Source organism: Peromyscus maniculatus, chromosome 12, assembly GCF_049852395.1.
Source record: "Peromyscus maniculatus bairdii isolate BWxNUB_F1_BW_parent chromosome 12, HU_Pman_BW_mat_3.1, whole genome shotgun sequence".
NCBI classification, from domain to species: Eukaryota; Metazoa; Chordata; class Mammalia; order Rodentia; family Cricetidae; genus Peromyscus; species Peromyscus maniculatus.
Genome location: NC_134863.1, coordinates 85,875,954 through 85,884,948, shown reverse-complemented (window position 1 = coordinate 85,884,948; position 8,995 = coordinate 85,875,954).

Here is an 8,995-nt window from a genome sequence, read left to right as displayed (position 1 = left end):
GCAAGCTTTAATTGAATACTGGCCAGGTAGATGGGCTCTAGCCAGGTCCGTCTTTGGGTTTCCAGAAGGTGACCCCAAACCAGGGTTTACAGTGGCTTAGGTATTTCCCACCAGGTCTAATCAGGGGTACGCATACATCCTGACGTACTTCAAGCCTACACCCCATCAGAAGCAAACATACACTCTGACGTATTTCCTGCCTGGAACCTCCCACCCACATGTCATCAAGCACATCAGTGAGATGGCTCAAACAAACTTATTTAGGGGATTGGGAAACATAGGACTTGTTATCTCCCATGAACAGTAGTCTCCAGCATTTCAGGAACTATCTGTCCTTGGGCAAGGCGCCTGCAGATCAGAGGTATTTTTATTTCATGGATCTCTTAGGCATAATAATTAAAACTTAAAATGTAACTTTGGCTCTCACACTACCAGCAGTAGTGGAATGAATTCTCTCCATGAAAGCACATGCTGGCCAGTAGACTGCCTCCTCATGAGCTTCCCTGACTGCTAGACGACAAAGGCTGCAGGCAGGCTGCCAGGTCCTGCACACACTGGAGCTTTAGATGGATTTGGAGTGACCACCTCAGGAGGAAGGATGGCAGTGGTGTCCATGTCTCCTCCCCACAACCACCCCCCACTCCCCCCTGCCTGCTGGCTCTTCAACCCCAAGCATCAACACTGCAGTCCCCACCCCATCCACCTGTGACACCACCCCAGGAGGACCACTCTGTTCCTGGTGAGGCAAATGCTGACAAAGTTACTGGTGAAGACCCTGTAACAGATGCGGCTGAGGCGTCCTAGCCTTCAGGAGCAGCTCAGCTCTTACTTCTTGTGGGCCACTCTCAGTGCTCAGGTGAAGACTGAGTTCTGTTATGCATAAAAGAAAGTGATGTGAAAGCATCAGCCAAGACCAGGTACAAGCTGTGATAAGCAGGACTCCTAACGAGCTCTTGCTTATTTGCTAATTCTGCTAAAGCTCCGCCATCTGTATTCTGACTGAGGCCATCTCAGATTTAACTAAAATTTGACCTCCTTGATGAGAATCCCATGGAAAATTACCCAAAATGACCTTCTGGGAACCCAAGGTCGAGATGTCCCAGCTGACTTACTTTCTCTCAAGCTGCCTGTGTAAGGGTTATGTCCTTAATCACGTCACCAGCCTGCGATTGTCCCCGCCTGAAAAGCGGGCGTGCCCTCTCTGTGCCCTCTTTCTGCACTCTCTCCTTCCGTACTCTGTCTTTCTCTGTCTCTCTCTCTCTCTTTCAATAAAGCTCTAGAAAGATAACCATGGCTCATGATTCTTCCGCCATTGCAACATCCAGCATGATCTTCCCTCGGCATGGCAGCCAGCCTCGAGCGCAGCCGCTTAACCAACATCTGGTGCCGTTCAGACCCAGATAGATCAATGAGAACCTGCTGCCACTGCCCCCTCCAGCAAGACCCTGAGACCTCGAGCGCACATCCGTCCCTCGCCTCCGCTGGACCCACACAGCTACCACTGCTGCTACCGCCATGGTTCTTCCTTCTTCCCCACAGCAAGTGAGTCCGCCATTCTCGAGGCTGTAGTCTGAGCTATATTCTTTGGGACGGACACCCCCCGGGGGTTGTCCTCGGGCTGTGCTGACAACGGCAGACACATTTTCGCTCCTGATGAGGGGGTCAATGCTGTCTCAGGTCCACCATGGACCAACTCCAGCGCAGCTGCAGCCCTCCCCATCCCTTGATGAAGAGGATGGGAACTTGAGCTGATTCTTAGATCTCTCTCCACTCCTTGGGGACGCCCAAGATTGGAGTCTGACCCCGGTTTGTTATTTTAATTTTTTATTTTTCTCTCAGCTACAGCCATGGACAAAGGGGCAGATACATTTACCACTTACATTGGCGGACAGGGGCAGGTACCGGTAAATCTGGCTGCATAATAGCTTCACAGAAACTTCTGCCAGGAAACGGGCAAATAAAAGAGTTACTTTACTCCCAAGCTTTCTGCTAAAGCTCTAAACCCTTCTCCCTCCCCATTTCTGCCTCTGCCACATGCAACCTTCCACCAGCAGTGGGCGGGCTCAAATGGGCGGGCTTGGGCGGCTTCTACGACTCTCGCCCTAACTCACCTTAACTCCACCCACTCATTCTCAAACTGCCTTGGGAGACACACAGACGGATCTGGAAGCGGCTAAGAACCATATAAATAAGTTTACAGTAGTCAGGATGGCTCTTAAGCCAAAAATCAGCCTATAGCCTCAGACAAGTCTTCCAAAAGGATCGGTTTATAGTCTGCCTCGTGGCAGATCTTCCAAAAGCTGTCCTTAAGCAATCAATGATCAAAAAAAAAAAAGAAAAAAGAAAAAAAATTTCGGGACACGGAGTAAAATCCGTCTCTTGTTCCCCAAACCTCCCTGACTAAAACTTAAGCATCTGGACAGCAAGGCTCCTGACCCCACAGGCAAAAGAGTCATCTGTGGCATTTAAGGTGTGCCAAGCAAGAGATAAAAGCCAAAAAAAAAATTGCCAAGTTCTGGCACTCGCTGACTTCCAAAAGCTGTTGGGTCCCTGTTTTAAGTGAGGAAAATGGCCACGGACTAGCGAATGCCCTGCCAGGCCATCAACAGCCTTGTTAAAAGTGCCACCTAGAAAGACAATCGGTCAGCTGACTGCCCCCAGGTGCCAAGACACATGGGTACATCAAGCTAAGACCTCCAGCAGACCGAGGCTTGGCTATAGACATGGCAGGGAACCCAGAACGCAGCAGGGAAGTGATCCGTTTCTTTCCTTCTGGACACCAGAACAACTGACAGAAATAAAGACAGCTCCGTCACCAAAGTCCACTCAGCATGGGTGACAGCTCACAAAGCTGGGAACCTGGAGCACACTGCACAGCCTGCAGGAGCTCACAGGCTGGAGTGTCCTTTCCAAGTTCCCAGTTAGTCTAAACCGCTGTCAGGCAGATCAGCTGGTTTCCGTTTCTCCCAGACAGAGGATCTGTTACCAAAAATGTTGTTCGCTGTCAGGCAGTGATGGCGCACGCCTTTAATACCAGCACTTGGGAGGCAGAGCCAGGCGGATCTCTGTGAGTTCGAGGCCAGCCTGGTCTACAGAGCGAGATCCAGGACAGCCAGGGTTACACAGAGAAACCCTGTCTTGAAAAACCGAAAAAGAAAAGAATGCTCTTCAGAGCTTGGTGTGTCTGAGTCGTCTTTGCTCAGTTAGTCTGAGGGGGACACTGAGCTTTCACTGTTTCTTCTGGCAGGGAGGGGCCTATGAATCTGGTCATTTCAGGGACTTCCTGAAACTATTTTGAGTTGTTTACCTTCTTGCTGAAGGTGCTTCCCTGCAGGATGGAATATTTTAACCTCTGAGGAAAACAATCCATGCAACGGGATGGTATGTGCATAATTTAGTAGTTTTTCTTTGTCATAAAAGCTGTTAAATATCTTAAATGTAAAAATGTGAAATGCTAATTGTTTGGGTGGGCACTCCACCTCAGCTCCTGGTGCCCCTATACTCAAAGAGTCTGGGATGTTCTGGTGGAAGATACGCCTCCTCTCTTCCCACCCCCCATGTCTTTCCCCAAACACGCCCCTTCAAAGCCCACCAAATGTTGCTCCTCCCCTAGAGAGGCTTAAGACCACTCCCACAGGATATTTAAGGGGCATCCCAGAAAACAGACACGTGGTTTTCCAATCTCTCATCCTCATCTCCTCTCTGTGGGGCTGGAGAATCACCCGGGAACACTCTACCCATTAAACTGGGGCTTTTTCTAATTTGGTCTGATTTGGATTGCTGCGTCAGTGGAGAGGCTTATCAGGATGTGAAAAAAAAACTTATCACTAATGTGGAACTGCTATGGATATCGATCTATATAAATAAAACACTGATGGCCAGTGACCAGGCAGGAAGTATAGGCAGGACAAGGAGAGAGGAGAATTGGGGAAACAGGAAGAAGGAGGGGAGTCACAGCCAGCCACCACCAGGACAAGCAGCATGTAAAGACACCAGTAAGCCACGAGCCGCGTGGCAAGGTATAGATTTATAAAAATGGGTTAATTTAAGATATAAGAACAGTTAACAAGAAGCCTGCCACAGCCATACAGTTTATAAGTAATATAAGCGTCTGAGTGATTATTTTATATGTGGATTGTGGGACTGCGGGGCTTGGTGGAACCTGGAGAGAAGCCCTCCAGCAACATGGAACTTGAGCATATAAGGCCTAACAAAAGGTTTTTTCTTTTTGGTTTTTTGAGATAGTCTCTCTTAGTTAGGGTTTCTATGGCTGTGAAGAAACACCATGGCCACTGCAACTCTTACAAAGGAAACCATTTAACTGGAGTAGCAGCTTACAGATTCTGAGGTTTAGTCCATGATCATGGAGGCGAGCATGGAGCCATGTAGGCAGACACGGTACTGGAGGAGCTGCTGCATGTTGATATGCAGGCAACAGGAAGTAGGCTGAGACACTGGGAGTAGATTGAGCGTAGGAGGCCTCAAAGCCCACCCCCATAGTGCACACTTCCTCCAACAAAGCCACACCCACTCTGACAAAGCCACACCTCCTAATAGTGCCACTCCCTTTGGAGGGGCATTTTCTTTCAAACCACCTCAGAGTCTCACCAAATGTAGCTCTGGCTGTCCTGGAACACTCTGTAGACTTGGCGTGCCTCAAACTCCCAGAGATCTGCCTGCCTCTGCTGGGATGAAAGGTGTGTGCCACCATGCCTGGCTAATGAAAAGTTTTCTATACTTCTTTCTGTTCCTATCACTCAGATGGAAAAATACACTAGACAAATTAATGGGTCTGTTGAGAGATTCGAAAAGAAGGGCCCGGGAGATGGACCTTTTAGGAGAAACTCCTACCACACAAGCATAAGGACCTGAGTATGATCTTTAGTGCCCATGTCAGAAACCAGATGTGTTGGTGGTTTGGCTTTGTAATCTCAGTGCTGAGGAAGGACAAACAGGATGTCTGGTGCTCCCTGACCAACCACCCTAGTTCAATCAGTGAGCCCCAGGTCCCAGTGTTGGAATTCCAGGCCACTCCCCCAGCTACATGACCACATATGCGCAGTTCAGTAGCCAAGTAAGGGGCCTTACATCCTACTTTAATCGTGTGTTGTGTGATCACATAATTTGCATGCAGCGTGATCACACAATCTACATGCATGCATGGTGTAGCTCCGTAAATCCATATGCTCAGGGGAATGCATAAGAAGCAGGAAACAGTCTCTTCCCCGTTCTCCTGCCCACCCCGCTCCATCTCTCTCTGTGCATGTCTTCCACCGGCCTGGTCACGTTCTTTTCTGCCCCTCCCTTCTCCTAATAAAACTCTTACAGTGGGTTTTGTCCTGCCTTGTGGCTTTTCTCAAACGATAACAGCGCCACTTAATAAATAACATTGCACAGCCTCATAAAAACCAGCACCCAGTGACTTAGAGACTGATTGAGAAACACACATCAACCTCTGGCCTTGACGCACATGTACATACATGTGCAAGTGCACACACAAGCACAACTAACTAAGATTTTAAAAATTCAAGATAAAAAAAAAATCAGCCTTTAACCTCCTTTATCTCGAGCACATCCTAAAACTTGGTCAATTCAGAAGTAAGAAAGTGTTCTGCTGCAGTGTTGATTTGAAAGTCCAATACAAGAAAGCAAAACAGACAAATCTAATCTATGAGAGTAAGACCACTCCCCCTACTCAGAGTCACTGATGGAAAGAGTACATTGGTAGGCTCAACCAGCAGGACAGTGTGTTCACATAACAAGAAAGCCCTCTCTCTACTGCAAACCTAAATGTATGGCATTCGTGTTGTAGAATATTTGTTTAACTAGGCAAAGATGTGTTTTGTTTGTTCGTTTCTTTTTTTTTTCCCAGAGCTGAGGACCAAACCCAGGGCCTCTAACCTAAATCCCCAACCCCCAGAGATGTGTTACATTTGTTTATGCTGCATCTGTTTAACAATATAAAGATGTGTTGCTAGGCAGCAGGGGGATGGGTGAGGCTGGTGGGCAGAAAGAATAAAGAGGAGGAGGAGGAGGAGGAATCCAGGCTGGGGAGAGCCAGCAGACACAGAAGAAGCAGGAAAAGTAGGACATACAGAATTAAAGAAAGGTAAAAAGCCCCGAGGCAAAACATAGATGACGAGAAACAGGTTAAATTAAGTTGAAAGAGCTAGTGGGCTCCTAGGTAAACTGAGGGTGGCGGGGGGTGGGGGGGATGAGAAGGATGGAGGGGAGGGGATGAAGGATGGGAACATCACATGGCAGGCAGAGTCTCTGTGTGGTCAAAGACACAGCCAAGTGTGGTGACACAGGCCTTCAATCCCAGTACCAACCATAGAGACCTGGAGGTCTGTATAGACAGGTAGTAATGAGGAAGTGATGTGGCTGAGCTTAGAGCCAATGAGAAGGCAGAACTGGAAGGCAATAAAAGCGCAGGTTAGACAGGAAGAAGCTCACTCTCTGGGGAAGCTACAGCGTGGCGGTAAGTTAAGGCTAGTCTCAGCTATTCGCTGTTTCTCTGATCTCTTCAGCTATTGCCTCTGTATTTGGCTCTGTGTTTCTTATTTAATGAGACTGTTTAGAAATTCGTCTACATAGTGGGACAAGCATAAACTAAAGGCTGAGCATTCATAACTAATAAGTCTCTGTGTCTTTATTTGGGAGCTGGTTGGCAGCCCAAAGAAAATTCCAACTACAACATACCTACATTCACATATACACATAAAACAACAACTTTGAAAAAATGTATATATTGTGTGTATGGGTGTTTCATCTGCATGTATATTTATGTACCCTATGCACAGGTGTTTGTAAGCCATTCTGTGGGTGCTGGGAATTGAACCTGGGTCCTCTGCAAGAGCAATGGTGCTTTGAACTGCTGAGTCAACTCTCCAGACCCCATAAAAAAACACTTTTTTAAAAAGGAAATCAAGTGGGGCTGGAGAGATTATTTGCAGATAAAGAGCACATACTGCATCTGCAGTGGTGGAGCACACCTTTAATCCCAGAACTCAGAAGGCAGAGGCAGGTTCTAGGCCAGCCTGGTCTACAGAGTGAGTTCCAGAACAGTCTGGGCTACAGAGAGAAACTCTGTATCAAAAAAAAAGAAAGAAAGGAAGGAAGGAAGGAAGGAAGGAAGGAAGGAAGGAAGGAAGGAAGGAAGGAAGGAAGGAAGGAAGAAAAGAAAAGAAAAGAGAAAGAAAAGAGAAAAAGGAAAGAGAAAGAGAGAAAAGCACCGTCGGGCGGCTTACCACTACCTATTCCCCCAGTTGCAGGGAGATCTCACACCTCTGACCTCTGTGGGTACTCGCACTCATGTGCACCTACCCCCCACATACATACACATAATTTAAGTAATAAAAATAAATCTTTAAAAAAAAGTCAAGAGGGCCAGAGAGATGGCTCAGAGGTTAAGAGCACTGGCTGCTTTTCCAGAGGACCTAGATTCAATTCCCAGCACCAACAACACAGTTCAGAACTGTCTGTAACTCCAGTTCCAGGGGATCTGACACTCACAGACATACATGCAGGCAAAACACCAATTCACATAAAATAAAATAAATTTTAAAGATTTATTTATTTATTTATACAATGTTCTGCCTGCATGTGTCCCTGCAGGCCAGAAGAGGGCACCAGATCTCATTACAGATGGTTGTGAGCCACCATGTGGTTGCTGGGAATAAAATAAAAATTTTAAAAAAAGAAATCAAATCACTGTTTAATTGGTAAAAATATAAATGGCTTTTTCTGCTACTTGAATGGAAGTGTAACCTAGTTCAGTTTGTGACTTACAGTCTTGCCCGTTTTGGGAAAAATCTCCTGCTGTTTGTATTGAGATATTTGCTTGTTACAAAATGTTCTTTGTGGCTGTGGGGTGGCCCATGCCTTTAATTCCAGTACTCGGGAGGCAGAGCCAGGTGGATCTCTGTGAGTTCCAGGCCAGCCTGGGCTAAAGAGTGAGATCCAGGACAGGCTCCAAAGCCACACAGAGAAACCCTGTCTGAAAAAACAAAACAAAAAAAACCCAAAATGCTCTTTCTGCAGTGCCAGGCTGTGTGCTCTGATTGCCATGCTGAGTGCGTGTGAAGGTGTAACAGGCTTTCTCAGACCACCAGCCCTCAAATCATGACACGGAGACTTATTATTTATGAATACTTGACCTTATCTTATGCTTGTATAACTTAACAGGGCTTTTTTTTTTTTTTAAGTTTATTTATTTATTATGCATACAGTGTTCTGTCTGCACGTATGCCTGCAGGCCAGAAGAGGGCATCAGATCTCATTATAGATGGTTATGAACCACCATGTGGTTGTGGGAATTGAACTCAGGACCTCTGGAGGGGCAACCAGTAGCCAATGCTTTTAACCTCTGAGTCATCTCTCCAGCCCCTGCCAAAAGGCTTTTTAACCTTTCTTTCCTTCTGTACGTCCTGCTTTTCTCACCACGCCCCCCCCAGTAGCTGCCTGGCTGGCTGGCCATAGGCCTCTCTCTCTTCCTCCCTTATTCCCTCTTGAGTCTAGATTTCTCGACTACTTATTCTGTCTGCTCACCAGCCCGCCTATCCTTCTACTGCCTAGCTACTGACCTTTTAGTTTTTTATTAGACCAATCAGGTGCCTTAGGCAGGCAAGGTAAAACAAATGCAGCATAAACGAAAGCAACACACCTTTACATAGTTAAAGATTCTGCAACAGTATGTGAACTACCTTTGTGGAGGTGCCAGCTGAGGCCAGAGAGGTTGCTGGACCTCTGGAGTTACAGGAAGTTGTAAGCCACCTGATGTGGGTGTTGGGAACTGAACCTGGGTCCTCTGCAAGAACTCTTTTGTTTTTGTTTTTGTTTTTGTTTTTCGAGACAGGGTTTCTCTGTGTAGTTTTGGTTCCTGTCCTGGATCTCGCTCTGCAGACCTTGAACTCACAGAGATCTGCCTGGCTCTGCCTCCCGAGTGCTGGAATTAAAAGAGTGTGCCACCGCCACCTGGCCTGCAAGAACTCTT